Source organism: Vulpes lagopus, chromosome 2 (assembly GCF_018345385.1).
Source record: "Vulpes lagopus strain Blue_001 chromosome 2, ASM1834538v1, whole genome shotgun sequence".
NCBI lineage: Eukaryota > Metazoa > Chordata > Mammalia > Carnivora > Canidae > Vulpes > Vulpes lagopus.
The window spans coordinates 38486956-38506831 of NC_054825.1; the positions used below are offsets into that span (position 1 = coordinate 38486956).

At 42.4% G+C, this 19876-nt stretch overlaps 1 non-coding gene across 1 annotated transcript; it reads left to right on the forward strand.

The window, feature by feature from the left end:
- Nucleotides 1-5800: 5800 nt before the first annotated feature.
- LOC121485937 lies at nt 5801-5907 on the forward strand. Its single transcript, XR_005986438.1, has one exon. It is a non-coding gene; the product is annotated as a U6 spliceosomal RNA (small nuclear RNA).
- Nucleotides 5908-19876: the final 13969 nt, after the last annotated feature.

The window sequence follows — 19876 nt, forward strand, 5'->3', positions numbered from 1 at the left end:
AGCTGTAAAGCAAACTCACTGTATGTGCAATATCCATGTGGATGCTTCTGCATCATTGTTATGGGATTTGGGCGCCAGGGGACCTGATGTAGCTAAGCTGATGTGCTGTGTTGTGAGTGATAAGGTTCTCTGTCTCTGACTCAGGAATGTCATGTCTTTTGCCATCATCCTTGAAACTGGCAGGCTAACATGTTACTTTGTAAGCAGAGGAGAATCTCAACCCCTGAGTTCTTGATGCCCAATGCCTTCATTGAATAGCAACCCATTAAGTCTTGTTCCTCTCCTCAGTCTCGCCCTCTCTGCCCAAGCCTGGCTTCACTTGGTCCACCCACACACCTTGTTCCCCATCCACATCCATTATTCCATTGAATGCTAACTTCCGGAACCAGCCTACAAATGTACACATTAGGCTTGGTCATGAAAGGAGAGAGACGGAAAGGGAAAGTTATTCTCAGGATCACAAATGGATCCTGCAAGCTTTTTTGGAAATGTTGGTCATAGGAATAATGTTTTCATTCCTCCCCTCCCCCCATAAATCTCATTCTTTGGCCATCTTCTACCTCCAAGGCTGCACCGTGATGCATGTTACCCAAGAGAAATTTATTTTTTTAAAGGTTTTATTTATTTTGAGAGAGAGAGTGTATGAGCATGAGAGGAAGTGCAGAGGAAGAGGATCTCGAGCAGACTCCCTGCTGAGCGTGGAGCCCCACTCAGGACTCTATCTCATGATCCTGAGATCATGACCCCAGCTGAAAAACCAAGAGTCAGATGCTCCACAGACTGAGCCACCCAGGTGCCCCTCCCAGGGAAATTCAGAATTGATATTTCTAGGGTATCTAAGTCACTGATCAATGTTGAGTCTTAAAGATGACTTTGTCAAATCTTCAGGGGTTAACAGGCTTGACACCAGGTGTCGACTAGAGGATTGCTAACTGAGGGCTATGAGGAAGGGGCAAGAATGCAGCCTAGGCTTGGCTTGGCAAGCTGCACACAGTGGTGCCTGGCTGCATCCTCTGAGAGCTGGCTACATTTTCGAATTCTTACACAGGACCCTGTGGACCCACAGAGACAAAGCCAGGTTTTTTGGGAAAAGGAAGTAGGGATTTCAAAAGTCCCAAGCTTCTCATTTTAGACATAAAGAGTGAGACTTGCCATGACTCTGATCATAGAATTTTATTGTAAGTCATACTGAAAAGAGAAAACTCAAGATATCTGTGGGGAAGTTCTCCAACATGACTGAAAGAACCCCCCTCCTCACCCTCTCCCCCCCTGGCTTCTGGGCCAGAGGTTGTAGGTACGAAGGAACAAGACAGAGGGAGAACCAGGAAACCAGACCTGATGCCTGATGCTCCTCTGCCCATCATCACAGCAAGGCTGGCTCTTGAGTCAGAGAAGAATCAGGACAAAGAGACCAATTAGAGCCTATTACAATGGGGAGTGAGCTGTTTAATGTTTTGAGGCACTCCCACATCTACCTAGGTGTTTCTCTTTTTTTGAGCTTTTATTTATTTATTCATGAGAGACACACAGAGGCAGAGACATAGGCAGAGGGAGAAGCAGGCTCCGGGGGGAATCTCAATGTGGGACTCGGTTCCAGGACCCCGGGATCACACCCTGAGTGGAAAGCAGATGCTCAACCACTGAGCCACCCAGGTGCCCCTACCTGGGTGTTTCTAAAGCCTTTTCTGACTGGTCACCCCAGACTTCATGTTGTTTTGCAAATCCACCAAGCACACTCTTGCTTCAGGACTTTTGTACTTGCTATTCTCTTTGCCTGAAAGATTCCAACAGCAAATAGTCTCCTGACTCACCCCTTTCTGATTCTAGGTCTCCATTCAAATCTTTCCACATAGCACCTTATCAGAGAAGGCTTCTCACTGCATTTAAGATAGCTCCCTCTTCTCCCAGTGGTCCTTTGTCAACCTTCCTAGATATACATCTCTCAACAGCATGTAGCACCCTCTGGTGCACTGTGTATTTCATTTGATTGCTCGCTGTCTTTTTTCCCCTCTGGACTGGAGACTTTGTTTTGTTTGCTGCTCCATCTCCACACCCACAACAGTGCCTGGCATAGAAATGATCAGTGGATAGATACTTGTTGAATGAATAAATGAATGAATGAGATTCTAGGCTCTTGAGAGAAGCCCCACCTTGGCTTGATAGCAGATACAATTCAGGCTGGGGAAGAGTGGCCGCTATCTAGAAGGTTGGGCCTGAGCTTTCTTCCTGACTCCCTACAAACTAGGCCAGGCATGCATGGGGTCCAGGAGTTCCCGCTTGCCCCATAAAAGCATGTGAAGTTCAGTGTGGACTAACAACAATCTAGTATTGGGAGGAGAGAGGCACTGAGGATGACACAGGCCAGAGGCCTAGGCTGGGCCAGTGGCAGCAGCAGCAGATGGTGCCTTCCCTGCTGTGGGAGCAGCCATGGGCCTCAGCACACTTGCCACAGACCAGAGCAGACCTCACAGAGTGGAATCCCGTGGTGGTGACCAGCAGAGCCAGCAGCTCCTTGACCCTCCATGGGCTGCTGCTTCCCTCATCCCAGGCCTTTCACTCACACTCGGATCACCATTTGGAAAGAGTCACTTGAGTGACTACCCAAGTGGACAGCTGCTCTTGGAACTATTAGAAAGAGACTGTTTAAAGTCAGAAACGCATCGAGATGCTGTTTCCTGAAAAGGTGTCTTTGCTCCACTCACTGTGGGCGGGGATCCAGGTAGAAGATAAAAACAGGTATAGGATCATTTAAACAAAAAAGCAACATTTTCTTTGCACATTGGAGTGCATTGTGTTAAATTTGGGGTGGTTATTATCCTTGAGAAGACTTCCCTTCCCTCTGAGAGGTACCCCTCAAAGCCAGGCCTCCCAAAGGGGCCACTTGGACTGCATTAAATACATTCGAGCAGCTGTCAGCCTGTTCATAACTGCATCCTCCCCACACCTGGAGCTTTTCCCAAAGGGCATGGTTATGGTCACTGATGCAGACGGGAAGTGCTTCCCGCCCAAAGACTTACTACCAGATCCTTCTCTGAAACATTGCATGGACTCCCCAGTACTTTGGGGATCTCATTCAGGCTCTGAATTGAGACATAAACTCTGAAAACATTTTACTGCCCTCCAGCTGGAGGAAAGAGCATCCTAGAGACAGGCAAGGCTGGAGTAGTCTAAGGGTTTGCCTGGGGCATGGCAAGTTTCTAGTGCATTCTCACAAGAACACAATTTAATCAACCAGAGAGGAAAGCAAGTTTTTAATTTTGTCGGGAAGCACCCCAGTTAAAGAATTTAAGGAGTGGATATTATTGTTTTTACAACAACTAACAGATCCATATAGAGCAGTGGTTCTCAATGGGGCAAATTTGCCCGTGCCCCAGGGACACTGGGCAGTGTTTGGAGGACTTTTGGCACTGTTCTTTCATGGGTATCTCACAAACATCCTGTGAGTTAAGACAGGCAGGTATAATTGTGCCTATTTTATAGAGGGGACCAAGACTCAGTGACAAAGGACCTGCCCAGGTCCCCACACAGCACAGAGTATGGGAGCAGAGCTTTCTCCATGTCCTCTTACCAGGGAGTAGATATTATTTTTATTCTGTGATTTTTTTTAAAGGAATAAGATTTTCAACATTTATTGGGAGTTAAGCATGGGTCAAGTAAAGAGAACAAAATCCTTGCTGTCAGGTAAGTGGTTAACAGACAAGGTAATATGTAAAACAGACTGCACCTCAGAAAAGGAGTGATGCCTGAGGGCTAGCAGAGCCAGAGGGAGCCCAGGGAGGGGTGGTGGAGCTGGGGACAGTAACTCCAATGCTAGATACTGCAGCCAGGGACAGTCTCAGGGAGGTGACATTTTCCCTTCAACTTTTGAGGAATAATTGACAGATATACTTGTATATATTTAAAGTGTATGATGTGATGGTATGATATACATATACACTGTGGAGTGATTACAGAGATCCACATAATTGGCATACCCATCATCTTACATCGCTAACTCCTTTTTTCTTTCTCTTTCTTTCTTTCTTTCTTTCTTTCTTTCTTCTTTCTTTCTTTCTTTCTTCTTTCTTTTCTTTCTTCTTTTTTGGGTGAGAACTCTTAAGGTCTACTTTCAGCAACTTTAAAGTATACAAACCACATTATAAGCTATAGTCACCATGTTGTACATTAGATCTTCAGAATTTATTTCTTTTGTAACTAGAAGTTTCTTTTCTTCTTCTTCTTCTTCTTCTTCTTCTTCTTCTTCTTCTTCTTCTTCTTCTTCTTCTTTTTGTAACTAGAAGTTTCTATTCTTTGATCTGCCTCTCTCTATTTCCCCTACCCTCCACCCCTGGCAACCACCACTCTCTTCTCTGTTTCTCTGAAAACTCAATAGCAAAAAAACAAATACTATTATTAAAAATGGGCAAAGGACCTGAATGGACATTTTTTTCTGAAGAAGACATACAAATGGCCCAGAAGTATCTAATAAGGTGCTCAGCATCAGTAATCATTGGACAAATGCAAATCAGAACCACAATGAGATGTCGTTTGAATAAAGATCTGAAGGAAGTGAGGGAGTAAGTCATGTAGCTTAGGGATGTGGCTATCAGAGGAAGTGATTCCAGGCAGAAGGAGCAGCAAGTGCAAAATTCCCTGGGGTAGGGGGTGGACCTGGTGTGCTTGAGGAGCCAGTGTGGCTGACTGAATGAATGGCGGAGGGAGAGAGCAGGAGGAGGGGAGACCATAGATGTGAGTTGAGGGAAGGTAGGGAGCAAATAATAGCAACACTTGGAAGTCATTTGAAGGACCATGGCATTCACTGGAGAAATAGAGAGCCACTGCAGGCCTGGAGCAAATGTTTGATAGAATCTTTGAATTTTAATGGATCACTGGCTGCTGTGTGGGGAATATACTGAAGGAAGGTGGCAGTGAATTTGTTCAACTTCATTTTTGTCAGTTGTTGTAATTTCCTCAAATGCTTTCTTTTAAATTCTGTGATGATGTGAACAAGGAGGAAAAATACAGGTGTGCATGAGCATACCAAGGAGAGCTTGAAGCATGGGGCTCGTTGGTCAGGAGAGAAAAGGAGAGGACCGTGAGAGAGGCTGTGAGGGAGGAAGACGCTGGCCAAGCTTTCCCCCCAGGTGGCTGGGGCAGGGAGCAAAGGTGCACACACAGCCCAGGATGTCAGCCTGTCCACAGCTGCCCTGTGAGGACGGCAGCTGCGTGGCTAGAAGGTGAGATCATATCCTTTAGGATTAGTGGGGCTTCTCGAAAAAATTGAGACAATTATTCTCCTCTGATTAGTTTTCATTTCATCATGGTTTGTTTGTCATTACTTTACCTGTTTTAGTCAAAAGTTCACAGCCTGTTTATATTAAGCTATAAGCCCTTGAACTTGGGATTCTCAGGGGCCACATCTACACTTTTTGCTAACCAATATTGATGGTTGAAGCCATATCCTCAACTTAATAGGGCAAGGCTTTTGAACAAAATTCACTAAATCATTCTCTACTCTTTTGGAATGAGGAGCTGATTTTCCACCTTATCATAAAACCAAAAATGTAGAACCGTGTGGTCAATTAATCCACCTTTATTTCCTAAGAATAAAACCAATCAGGCTCAGTATATGCTTGTGTGGTTGATCCTCAGAGTTGGAGAGAGTGGGGTGTCCCCTGAATGCTCTCAGGTAGGACAGCACTTGGGAACCTCTTTGTGCTCCCTCTCAGGTCTTTGGGGCACATATGCAGAGGGTGAGTCAACTTCCTGTATAAAACGTGAGCAAGACATCCAAACTTGGAGGTCAGATTTGGATACCAAGGTGCTTGTTTCAGTAGTACATATACTAAAATTGAAACAATACAGAGAAGGTTAGCACAGCCCCCACCTAAGGATGGCATGCAAGTTCATCAAGTGTTCCATATTAATAATAAAAAAAAAGGCCCCCAATGCACTTTGCATAGCTCGTCTTCATGGAGCTTTAGAGGAAGACGAGATTTGTATTCCATATGAGAACGGGGAGGTGGCATATAAAAGCGCACATTTCCACATTCCCTGGGAACTCAGAACATCTTGTGAAACCAGACACACTTTCCACTGGGGACAATGGCATGGAGGTGAGAAGCCGCCCCCACTTCAATCCTATTTGCCCCATGGCTCCCCTTCACATCCACAGGTGAGGAGCAGAGGGTCACTGTTTGCCTATCATTATACTTGCATTATCTCTTTTTTCCCTTATAATAGAGAGGTATTTCTCTGGATCCATGTTTCTTTCAAAAGTGGGAAATTGAAAGAGGCATGAAAGCTTCGAAAAAATATTTGGGTCTCCTCTTTGTGGAAAGAAGTACCTCTACACCTCTTAATGGACGTTTTGGCCACAAGCTTCAGGACACTGAGGGCCCCTGCAGCCCTGCTTGTGTGCGCTCCAGTTCCTGTGTGATGGGATGCCAAGGCTCCCTCAGGGGGGCAGTTAGGATCCGGGCATGGGGAGCTTCTGGATCCCCGTAGGCCTGGTTCCAGTATAGTCAGATTACAGTTATGAGAGCTAAGAGGCTAAGAACCACAGGGGTGTTTGGGTAATGACATCAGCATTTGGGCTGAGGGAAGCTGGGCCTCTCTGACAAGCCACCACCTTTGACCCTTCCCATGACACCAGATTGTGAGGATGAAGCACTTAGGATCCTGATCCCTCTGAGCCCTCATTTCTTTCCTTCGTACCTGGAGATGCTTATCCCTGCCCTTTCAGCCCCACCGATCTGTTGTGCCACCAGAGGAAAGAGTAGGCACACGGGATTCTGAAAACTGCTAAATTCTCCCTAACAAGGGCAATTCCTGGCACAGCGGGGTGTGAACATGAGGCCTGTGTGAAGTCAGGGCTGTAAGAGTGGGGAGCTGGTATGGTTGCTCTGCTGCTCTCTGGAGGACAGGCAGAGCAAGGGCTCTTGGGCCTCTCCTGCTATGTCCTCAGATGGGTCCCTGAGTAAGAAACCTGAGCATAAAGGTAAGATGGTGTTTGCCTAGTGCTTTGCAGATTCCAAAATATTTCCCAGGATATACTCTCCTTTTCGTCTCTTCCCGTCCTTCTAAAATTGACAAGCAGGAGCAATCTCCTGAATTCAAAGGACCAGGTGGTTCTAAATCATTTCTCTTTGAACTGAGAACCATCACTATATATGTCTATCTGTAATTGCTTTGTTTAAGCTAATGAATGCAGAGTGCATGGCTGGTATCTGAAGAGGTTACTGTGGCCAGGGCAGGCTCCCAAACCCACAGGCTGTATGACATTCTGCTGCTCTTAGGGGGCCCTGAGGCCCACTCTGGCCTTCACCTGGTGTAAGCTACTGCATTAGCTCAATGCCACCAACATTCCCTCTATGAAGAAGTGCACGTCCCTTCCTTACTTTGTATGTATTGAAACTTCAATCTAATAAAACTGATCAAACTTGGCGCAAGCCACCAGGACAGAAGGGTTTTGGAAAAGCCAGAGCTCCCCAGTCTAATCTCTGGTTGCCCCCTCTTCTGTTACCTAACCCATGGGTACTTGTGGGAGAGCAGCTCTGAGGAATTCCCCAGAACACTGCCCAGTCCTGTTGCCTCCGTTTTGGAGGTAAGGTTCCCACCATTTCCTATGGGTGATCTGGCCCCTCTTTATCATCTCTGACACTTACAGCACAGGGGTTGGGGTCGCTGGGATTCCCTGGCTGGGAAACAGGGGCTCCGACTTGCACAGGGGGACTCAGAAGGCACATAGAAGTTCCAAGCGACTCAATCCCCAGAAGGTATCCGAGGGTCAATAAAGAGGTAATCACTATGTAGCCAGGCTGCTGGCGCGTGTTTACAGAGCCATTCCTCAGTGGGCCGGTGATTTACAGCGGCCCTTGCTTCAGATGACACATTAGGGCTGGAGCTTTGTGGCTCCCGGAAACACTGACCTCTCGCCCTGGGGGACAAAGACGTAGGGGCCCCAGCCCTATCCCCCTACTCTCTTCCTCCTTCCTTCCCTCTCTGGTTTTAAAGAACAGCCTTAACTGTGATAATAATTCACATTCCATACAAGTCACCTATCTAAAGTGTACAAGTCAAGGGTTTTTAGTGTATTCTCAGAAATGTGCGACCATTCTTACAGTCAACTTTAGAATGTTTTCCTCATGTCCTCTCAAACCTGAAACACATTAGACGTCACCCCTCTTCCCCAGCCAAGACACCATCGTTAGGCAACCACGAATGTAGCATTCGGTCTCCAATGGATTTTCCTGTTGTGGACATTCATTTAGATGGAATCATGCAACATGTGGTCCTTTGTGGCTGGCTTCTTGCAATTAGTATCATGCTTCCGAGGTTGACCCCTGTTGTAGCATATGTCAGAACCGCATCCGTATGTGCCAACAACTCCACTTCTAGGCACAAAACCAAGAACAATAAAAATACACGTTCACACAAAAACTTGTGCGTGAATGTCCATGGCAGCATTATTCATCACAGCCCAAAGTGGAAACAATGTCTGTATTCAAGTTTTTAAAGGGTACACTACACAGAATCTATTTAATGGAATCTTATTCGCAAATAAAAAGAATAAAATACTACATACGACATGGGTGAATCTTGACGACTCGCAAAGCCAAAAAAGCCGGTCATAAAGCACCATTTACTGTACGATTCCATTTCTGTGAAGTGTCCAGCAAAGACAAATTCCTGTAGACAGAAGGTAGATGAGCGGTTGTCAGGGGCTGGCAGGAGGGGCAGGGGAGGGCGGAGTTCCTTCTGGGCCGTCCTAGTGCCCGGAGCTCCTAGTCATGCTGGCTGCATAGCTGGTGCCTGTGCTAAGATCACCAAACTGGACACGTGAGATGGTGACTTTTATAGTACGTGAATTATACCTCAACAGAGAGTGTAAAGGATGGAGGAGAGAGAGGAAGTGAAGGAGACCGACAAGGGCCTTGTGTTGCGGAGATGACAAAGGTCCCGCTCTCCCTGCTCCTGTCTGCTCCAGCTGGCTTCTGGCCAGAACCCCCAGGGCAGGCAGTCACCCAGAACTCTGACAGGTGGTAGGAAGGAGAACTGGTCTCCTGCATCTGGCCCCAGATGCGGGAAGGACACAGTGACGCCATCTCTTTGCTCCCCACCCCTGCCAGGAGAAGAAGGAGACCCAGAGCCTGTGTCTCCCACGCCCACCTACCGTAGGAGACACCTGTAGGCTCTTCCCTCCCTGTATGGATGAGAGTTCCTAGAACACTACACGCTAGGGGGATCAATTGGAGAACCCCATTCCCCATAAAGAGCCAAGGGCAGAGCTCTCTACCCAGGCTTGAGAGGTAGTTCCTCCACTGAGAGGCTTCCTGGACCTGGTGGCTCAGGCAAGAGGGACTCCCTCCCCACCCCCAGTCAGCTTCTTTGTCCCCACAGGACTGAGATCCTGTTCTCCCACTAGAGACCCTAGGGTTGGGCGGTGGGTCACCATCACAATAAGGGAACCTTGTCACAATAAACACCCAACCAGAGAAACCTCTTCTCCCCTTTGACATGAATCCCCCTACCTGCCACACTGGTGCCCCATCTGGAACCACACCTATCTCCTCAGGTGGCACCAGCAGGGCTCAGGGGAGCCCCAGAAGCACCAGATAAATAAGCAGGCCATAATGAAACAGCAAGAGCCCTCACAATTAAACTGTCACTGGAATCACAGCCCACAAAATAGGCCAGTAGCTGCGTGCTAAAGCTAAACAAGATAACTGCCTGCTAAAATAATAAGTTGAAATAGGACCCAGAGTCTCCTAACATCCACCATCAACCCACTTCTATGTGGGCATGATTGAGTCCTGTGCCGCCTGTGAGCATCTCTAGGAACACAATAGCTGTGCTTTTCGTTGTACATAAAATTTTTCTTTCCTTTTTTCCCAGATTCAAAATTATACATGTGCATTATAGAGAATCTGGAAAATAGTAATAATGAAGAAATTATAAATTAACTGTAATCCTACCACTCAGAGAAAATACATATATTGTATTTTGAATTGATATTCAATTGTGTGTATTGATATTATGAACACATCCTTCCAATCTCTCCACTGAAAGGAAGTTTTTCTCTTATAGAAAATACCATTATTCAGGGTGCCTGGGTGCCTTAGTCCCTTAAGTGCCTGGCTCTTGATTTTGGCTAAAGTCATGATCTCAGGGTTTTGAGATCGAGCTTCATGTCGGGCTCTGTGCAGAATCTGCACTCAGTGCAGAATCTGCTTGAGATTCTCTCTCTCTCTCTCTCCCTCTGTCCCCCCTCCCACTCACATGTGTGCACCCACAGCTCTCTCTCTCAAATAAATAAATAAAATATTAAAAAAAGAAAATACCATTATTCTGTGAATAACATATTTGTAACTTCCTTTTCCTATAGAATATATCCCTTCTCTAAATCATTAAATACTCTTTCTGTATCATTTCTAGTGGTTGCATGTGTTTAGTGGCATTGCTGTACACAAGGTGTACCTGTTACTTTTAGACCACCTACCCTTGGCACAGTATACCATAGATAACCAATAAATGTTGGTTGAATAAATTGATGGAGCTCTGTGGCCAGGCTGAGGGCCACAGTGCCTGATGATTCTTCATTGGACATTTCACTTGTCCCAGCCCCTGCCCTGTAAAGGAAGAAAGGGCCTGTGTCCAAGCTTGTGGGAAATCCTCAAGGACCAGCTAGAGTCATGGCCCCCATGTTGAAGATACTCTCCAGGGCAAGAGGTCCTTCTACTCCAGTGTTTCCAAATGGAGAGTGACTCAGCCTAGGTCCCCCAGGTCTCCCATAAAGGAGGCCCCACTCCTGGCCCACGCAGAGAAGCTTTGCTGTAATTTTAGACAACTTGCAATTCTGTCCTCCCACCCTGACTCCTGTTTGTACCTTCAGGCCATTGTGTCTTTGCTCAAGTGGTATTTCAATCTGAAACATCCATCCTGCATTGCCCATTGGTCCTAATCTGACATCAGGACCTAGCTTCAGGAACACCTCTGCAGTGGATCTTCCCTGACTCCTTCTAGCACCTCCATTGTGCTCCTCTTTATTCACTTAGTGTAAGCAAACATCAAACGAAAGCCTTGTCCATCTGTTGGGCAAATGTGTTCTTATGTCTGTTGCACTCATTAGACTACAGATCCCCAGCTCGACCTCAGCCTTCAGTAAACACTTCTTGGAAGGATTAATTGGCAGGATGGGACTGGCCTACCTCTGCAGAGGGGCAGAGGGCTTCAAACCTGATGGCACCTGACCTTGCAGCTCTAGAGGTAGAGAAATGGCAACTGCCTAGAATGGGGCTGGTGCTACTCAGGGAATATGTGCCCTTGCTTTACTGTGTAGGATCCCAGAGACTTGCTAGAGCAGAGAGAAGACAATGATCTTTTGGCTCTTTTCCTAACCATGGTTTATGAAAGGGAAAGTCATCTTTATTCCATTTACGTAGAGAAGTGGGTTATAAGCACTTCATATGGTGTTCACTTCAGAGCAGCTGTTTGGTATTACTAAGGAGAAAGACAAGTGACGTGTGTTCCTTGTCCCAAGCCAGAGAATCCAAATCAATAGACATAATGGCGTCTCATGACAGGCAGAGTTCCTGGAGCTGGGAAGTTTTCTACAAATTCCTTCAGTCTACGTCCCAAGATTTTTTTCTTTTAACGCTAAGGCATCATTTGGCCAACAGCTATTTCCTGGTGCTGACTCTGGGGTTGGTTCAGGGCTAGGCTAGGTGCTGGAACTCAGAGATATGTCAGACAGGAGCTGCCATGTTGCAATGGATTTTCCACTATGAGAGAGCACAGAAGCAGAGGTTTAGTTACAAGTAACAAATACTGATTCTGAATAGCATAAGCAACAGAAGAATTTGTTGGATATATATAGAGATACTCCCAGAATTCATGGAAAAGCTGGTGAGCAGATTTGGAGAACTGACTGGAACCAAGGGAAGCTAAATAACAGGAAATATATCAGCCATGAAAGCCCTTTTTCAGATGACACCCCTGGGCCTTTGGCTATCCTGAATATTTTCTCAAGTGTCCCTGAGTGTTTGTGTCACTCTCTCAAGATTCAATGTACTAAATGAAAGTAACAGGTTGGCCAAATCCAGGCCATCTACTTTAACTCTAAGTGATAGAAAGTAGGAAGGAATAGCTGGTTTTTGGATGCCTTAAGGAGTTGCAGGGAGGAGAGACCTTGCTCATAGCTAGCATTTCTGTAGAGATTTCTTCCTTTAAAATTGTTTTTCTGGTTGTAGAGGAGGGACACTTGGGATCTTCAAAAGTAAGGGTGATATTCTATTTATTAAGCTCGATGTGAATTTTAGTAGGACCCTATCTGACTCAGTATGGTCAGGATAAATAAATACATTACTCTCAGGCCTCCCTGGAAAGCAAGATTTGGATGCAAGCTGTGGGAGAGTCTGTCTGCAAATTGCAGATTGTGCAGATAGATGCCTTTTAAAAGTGCTTGCATTTTGAATGTTTTATTTTCCAATGACTTCATTTCAAATTCAAATTTAAAGTTCCCGGTGGTCAAGGTTATCTGTTTTTCTGGGTACTTTTAAGACAGAGTTTTCTCAAATCTCAAAAAGAAATACTTTGACCTGCCATTAACTGGAAGAAACACATTTCTACTCTCAAGAAAACTGAAAGAATCTCTGTGGGTTTTCTAGCCAAGGAACAAGAATTAGGAATCCAAAAAGATGGTGATCCTGAGCTGTCTAGTCATATCTTTCTTTAAATTATATCTGAACCACAAAGTTACGCTGCAGAGTGGAGAATGATTGCCAAGTTTTTCATGGTGTTTTCATAGCCCTGTCTTTCATAAATGTTTAGTAAAACACCTCAGGGATGCACATCTAATTAATCAGATCAGATTACATTTTCTGATCAGAATCAGAGACATTTTCATTGTCACTCATTGTCTTTATTAACTGTCACTCACTCCCCCCTCTCCCCACCCCCGCCAGATAACCCAAATTTACAATCTGGCTGTCATTAGTTTTAGTCACTGCTACCTACTCAACATATATTTTTGAGTGTCTACCAAGCACCATAGTCAAGGGAATGAAGACAAATGAGACCCAATCTTTTCCTGAAGATTATGGTATGGGGTGGAAGATAGATCAGCAAAGGACAACTAGAATTCAGAGTGGTAAGAGCTCTGAATAGATTAATTACAGAGCACCACAGGTGTATGTGCTAGGGATATCTCTATTCCACCCTGGAAAATTGAGGCCAGTGGCCTAAGCTGGGCAATGAGAGTGTGGATAGTAGGGAAAGGAAACCTGGGACAGAGTGACAGAGTGTACGGGAAGAACTGCTTGGAACCTTAACTATGTGGATGTGGAGTGACAGAGATGTGGGAAGAAAAAGCATAAGGAGACTCACTTCAACTTCTTTGTAAAGATTCCTGTCTTTAATATAAGAAAAACGAAGATGGGCCATTTCAGGAATCAGGGCTTGGAAGAGAGTAAGTTCAGTTCTTAAAATATGTTTTGTTCCCAGAGGAATGTTCAAGAGAAACTTTCCAATTGAGAGCTTAAATCCTCAGAGTACTGGGAGAGAAATTTATATTTCAAAGTCATTGGAGTATACATGATCCATGAATGGACGAGTGGATTCAGAGAGACTAGGTCCAGTGAGTTGAAAAGTTAGTTTAGGACAGGGCCAAAGGCACACTTACTACTAGCAGAAGGATAGGGGAGGGAAAGTCCTCAAGGGAGGCAGAGAGGAGTAGTCTGCCAGAAAACAGTCAGTATTTTCTCAGAACTTTTAGCTCCCTGGCAAATTTCTATTTACAGAATGTGGTGGCAAAAAAAAAAAAAAAAAAAAAAAAGAATGTGGTGGCTATTTGATTTGACTCAGACCTCATTTTAGCTCAGTTGGGGGTGAGAAATTGTGAAGACAAAAAGGAAATCTACTCCCAGTACAGTATTGAACCAATACCAAACTGCTGGCAAGATCTCAGCTACCTAAGGCTGTGATTTCATTCTAGGAAAACTAGACCCTGACTGGGAATTTAAAAAGAAATTCTGGCAAATAGACTACCATAGGGAATTTTGAAAAACTCTGATATATTCCTGTAGATCTAAAAGCCAGAACACATGTACAGGAAAAGCTGAGGCAAGTAGTCACTAGTCTGGGATGCGTGGGTGGCTCAGTGGTTTGGCATCTGCTTTCAGCTCAGGTTGTGATCCCGTAGTCCTGGGACTGAGAAATCTCTGCACTGGGCTTCCTGCAAGGAGCCTGCTTATTCTTCTGCCTATGTCTCTGCTTCTCTCTCTGTGTCTCTCATGAATAAATAAAGAAAACCTTTTTCAAAAAAGGAGTCACTGGTCCAGTTTATAACAAAAAAATTATGAGATATACAAAGAAGCAAGAAAATATGCCACATACACAGAAAAAAAAAGTTAGCAACAGAAAATGTCCTCCAGAGGGCACAGATTTTGTATTTACTATGCAAAGAATTTAAATCAGTTATTACACAAATGTTCAAATAACTAAAAGCATGTACAAAGAATAAAATAAAAGTATTACAACCATGTCTCACCAAATACAAAATGTCAATAAACAGAGAAATTACACACACACATATATATATACACACATATATACACTATATATATATTCTATTCACTATATATATATATTCCATATCAATAGCTATACATATATACATTTATATATAAATTTTGGAGTTTAAGTTAAAAGTCACAAGAGGAACTCAAGAACATATTCGAGCTGGGAAAAGAAAGAATCAATAAACTTAAAGATTGTTCAATAAAGATAATCCAGGCTGAGAAGTTTCTAGAAAGAACAAATAATGAAGAAAAATGAATTGAACCTCAGAGGTCTGTAGGACACCAGTAAATGTACCAACATATGCGTAATAGGAGGCCCAGACAGAGATGAGAAAGGAAAGAGACAGTAAAAATTTAATAAAATATCTGAAAGTTTCTCAAATTTGGTAAAAAAAAACTATTAATCTACATATCCAAATAGAACAAAATCCAAAAGATCCACCATAGACATATCATAGTCAAATTAATGAAATTCAAAAACAAAGTATTAAAAACAATAAAAGAGAAGCAGCTTATTAAGTACAAGGAATACTCAATAATATTAATAGCTGGCTTCTCATCAGAAACCAGAGGTCAGAAAACAATGGGATGACATCTTCAAAATTTTGAAAAAAAAAAAAAAAAGCCTATTAAGCAAAAATTCTTTATCTAGCTAAACTCTCCTTCAAGAATGAAAGAGAGGGATCCCTGGGTGGCGCAGCGGTTTGGCGCCTGCCTTTGGCCCAGGGCGCGATCCTGGAGACCCGGGATCGAATCCCACGTCGGGCTCCCGGTGCATGGAGCCTGCTTCTCCCTCTGCCTGTGTCTCTGCCTCTCTCTCTCTCTCTCTGTGTGTGTGACTATCATAAAAAAAAAAAAGAATGAAAGAGAAATTAAAGCATTTCCAGATAAATAAAAACGAGATTTAGTTGCTAGCAGACCTTCAAAAACACCAAAAAAACCTCCCAAAAATTAACAGATTTTCTTAGGCTAAAATGAAAGGACACTAGAGAGAATCCACACAAAGGCAAAAAGCAGCAGTAAAAACAACCATGCAATATGAAAGACAATATAAATATGTTTCTGTCTGTAAATCTCTTTTTGTCTATCTTAAAATATTGCATTAAAATGACTATAAAACTGTATTTTATACATATAAAAATGTAACTTTGTATTTAAACATACAAAACATACATAAATACAAACTTACATAAACATATAAAATATAATTTTTATGAAAATAATAGCAAGGATGAGGGAGGGAATGAAGAAATAGTGGAACAAAGTTTTATGCACTTCAAAATGATACTTGCAATCTCCAGGGCAATGACTAAGAAGATAACTTACAAAAGTCCAGGAAAGAAATAACAGAGGAATTAAACTGCTACACTAGGAACTGCCTGTTTAACACCACGAAGAGTGAGAAATCAAGAGACAGTGAAACAACAACAGAAGATATAGGATATAGATAAAAAAAATTTCAAACTTGAATCCCACCTCATAAGTAATTATATTACTTATAAATGGATTAAATACCCCAATCAAAAGACAGAGATTGGAAGAATGTATTAAAAATTATCCAACTATGTACTGTCTAAAAGAGACACATTTTATATTCAGAGACACAAATAAAGAATAGAAAAAGATATACCATGCAAAGAGCACACAAAAGAGAACTTTAGGACATTTAAGACAAAATCATTACTAGATACAATGAAAGACCTTATAATAATATCAGGGTTAATCCATCCAGAAAATATAATGATTGTAAACATATATGCATGTAACAACAGAGACTCAAAATATGTGAAGCAAAAACTGACAGAATTGAAGAGAAAACTGGACAATTCTTTAAAAATAATAGTTAAAGACTTCAATACCCCAATATCAATAAAGAATAGAACAACTGTTTAACAACAAAATAGAACATGTGAATAACTCTATAAACCAAATAAATTCGAGTTTATATAAAACTCGAAAAAGCAATATAAATCATATAAATGCATATGAATTACTCTCCATATGCAGCCCACAAAATAAGTCTTCATAAACTTAAAAGGCTTGCAATCATATTTATTTTCTCGACTTCAAAGGAATGAAATTAGAAAAAAATTTTGGAAATCCCCAAGTTTGTCTAAATTAACCAACATATCCCTAAACAGTCAATAGGTCAAAAAAGGAATAACATGAGAAATTTGAGAAAACAAGTTTGAACACCTTAAACAACCATCAAGTAATGAATGATAAACAGGTAGTATGTCTATTCCAGTTCAAAACCTGCAGGGTAGGCTGGCAGGCCGAGACACAGGATGAGCCAATGTTGTAGTTCAAGTCTGAAGGCCTGCTGCAGAATTCCCTCTTTCTTAGGGAGGTCAGGTTTTTGTTCTATTAAGGCCTTCAACTAACTGGATGAGGTCAACCCATATTTTGGAGGGCAATTGTCTTATTCAAAGTCCACCAATTTAAATGTAAATCTTATCCTAAAATACCTAACAGAAACATCAAAACCATAAGAAACAAAGAGAAAATAAATAATAAAATGATAGAAGATTTAAATGTTAATTTATCAATACTTACCTTGAATATAAATGGTATAAACACACTAACCAAAAGAGAGACTGGCAGAGTGAATAAAATAATAACTCAAGCAAATGATGTTTCTAAGAAATGAATTTAAATTGCAATGACATAGACAGATTGAAAGTTAAATGATAGAAAAATATGCCACGCAAATATTAATAAAAATAGTGACTATATTAATTTCTGATAAAGTAGCCTTCAGCACAAATAAAAGTAAGAGATAAGATGGATGTTATATAGTGATAAAGATAACAATCTACCAGAAATATATAACGAAACTAAATTTGTATATACCAAACAACAGAGCACCAAAATACATAAAGCAAAATTGATAAAACTGAAAAGAGAAATAGAGAAATTCAAATGAACAAAATTACAAGATGAAGCTTGAGCTAAACCTTACATTTTATACAAAAGTTAACTCAAAATGAATCTGAGTTAAATGTAAAACCATAAAACTTTTTGAAATAAAACATAGAGAAAAATCCTCAGGATATAAGAATAGAGGAATAGTTCTTAGATTTGACACCAAATGAATGACTCACAAAAGAAGAAATCTACACACTGAACCATATTCAAAACAAACTCTTTTGCTGTATGTGGATGAGAAGGTAAGATACATACTGGGGAAAAATGTTTGCAAACCACATATCTTATAAAGAACTAATATCTAGAACACAGAAAGCTCTTAAAACCTACCAGCAAAAATCCACAATTTAATTAGAAAATGGGCAAAGGATATGAACAGACATCACACTGAAGAGCATATACAGATGACAAATAATCACATGAAAATATGTTCAACATCATTAGTTATTAGGGAAATACAATTAAAACCCATAACAAGATAATCACTACATATCTATCAGAATGGTGAAAATTAAAAACAGTGATGGTAAAAACACCATACGCTGGTGAGGCTGTGGAGAAACTGTAGCACTCTTACATTACTCGTAGAAATGTAAAATGTTGTAGGCCCTCTGAAAAACAGTTTGGCGGTTTTATATAAAATTAACCATACAACTAATGTACAGCCCAGCAATTGCATTCTTGAGCATTTATTCAGAGAAGTAGAAACTTATGTGCATGTAAAAACCCGTATCCAAGTGTACAAAGCAGCTTTATTCATAATAGTCAAAAACTGGAAAGAGCCCAGATACCCTTCGATGGATGAATGATTAAACAAACTGTGGTTTATCCATACCATGAATATATTACTCAGCAATAAGAAGGAAACAACTATTGACACATGCAACAACTTGGATGGGTCTCAAGGGAATTATGCTGAATGAAAAAAAAGCAAATCTCCAAAAATTACATACTGTATGATTCCATTTATATAACATGCTTAAAATGATAAAATTACAGGGATGGAGAACAGATTGGTGGTCAGCTGGAGCTAGAGATGGGATGAAGAAGGGAGGTGGATGTGGTCATAAAGATAGAACCGTTCTGTATTTTGACTCTGGTCATGAATAAACAAACCTATACACGTGATAAAATTTTATGACGCTGAATACACACACAAATGGGTAAAAGTAAAAACTAGTGAAATCTGAAGATTTGGGGATTGTAGCAATATCAATATCATGTTTATGATACTACACTATAGTTTTGCAAAATGCTACCTTTAGGGGGAAATTGTATAAACAGTACATGGGATCTCTGTATTATTTCTTACAACCACATGTGAATGTATAGTTACCTCAGTATAAGTTTATATTAAAAACAACGACAGCTTCCTTTCCATCCAGGGCCTGGCAGAATGGCTCCTGCAAAGAAGTGCGGCGAGACGAAGCAGGGCCATTCTGCCATCAACGAGGTAGTGACCAGAGATTACATCATCAACATTCACAGGCACGTCCACGGAGTGAGTTTCAAGGAACTTGTCCCCCTCAGGCACTCAAAGAGATCTGGAGATTTGCCATGAAGGAGATGGGGACTCCAGATCTGTCCATTGACACTAGGCTCAACAAAGCTGCCTGGGCTAAAGGAATAAGGAATGTTCCATACTGTATCTGTTTGTGGTTTTCCAGAAAATGCCTGGGCGGCTCAGTATTTGAGCATCTGCCTTTGAATCAGGGTATGATTCCAGGGTCCTAGGATCGAGTTCCGCATTGGGCTCGCTGCGTGGAGCCTGCTTCTCCCTCTGCCTGTGTCTCTGCCTCTCTCTGTGTCTCTCATGAATAAATAAATAAAATCTTTTTTAAAAAAGAAAAGAATACTTAATGAAAGTCACATAGCTAGAGACTGTGGTAGGGCTGGGATTTGAACCCAGGTCTTTCTGCTTCCTTTGAGATGTCCCTTTGGTGATAGGTAAGCACACACTGGCTGGGTGGAGACAGGGAAAAGGGCTGGGGGAGTGGAGGACCATGGGAGCTGCCTGGACAGGAGATGGTGTGAGTGTGAACTAGGACAGCACCAGTGGAGGAGTGAAACGGACTGGAGACAGACACAGACCATGCGAGGGCTCGCCTTCTGCAGAGGCTCACTTGAGCCAGGCAGAGCACTGGGCACTGAGGACGCAGAGATGAATGACATTGGAGAGCAAGGGAACTGGATGCTCATAACCACTGAACAGCATCACTGACACTCCAAGGCAGAGAAGCCCCAGTACAGACAAGGCAAATTCAGAGAAGGCTGCCTGGAGGAGGTGAGCCTGGGGCTGATCTTTAAGAAGTCAGAGAGGCAGTAAGGAGAGCCAGAGGAAACTGACAGCCAAATGCTCTTTCCAGAAAAAATAAGAAGGGAGTAAAGAG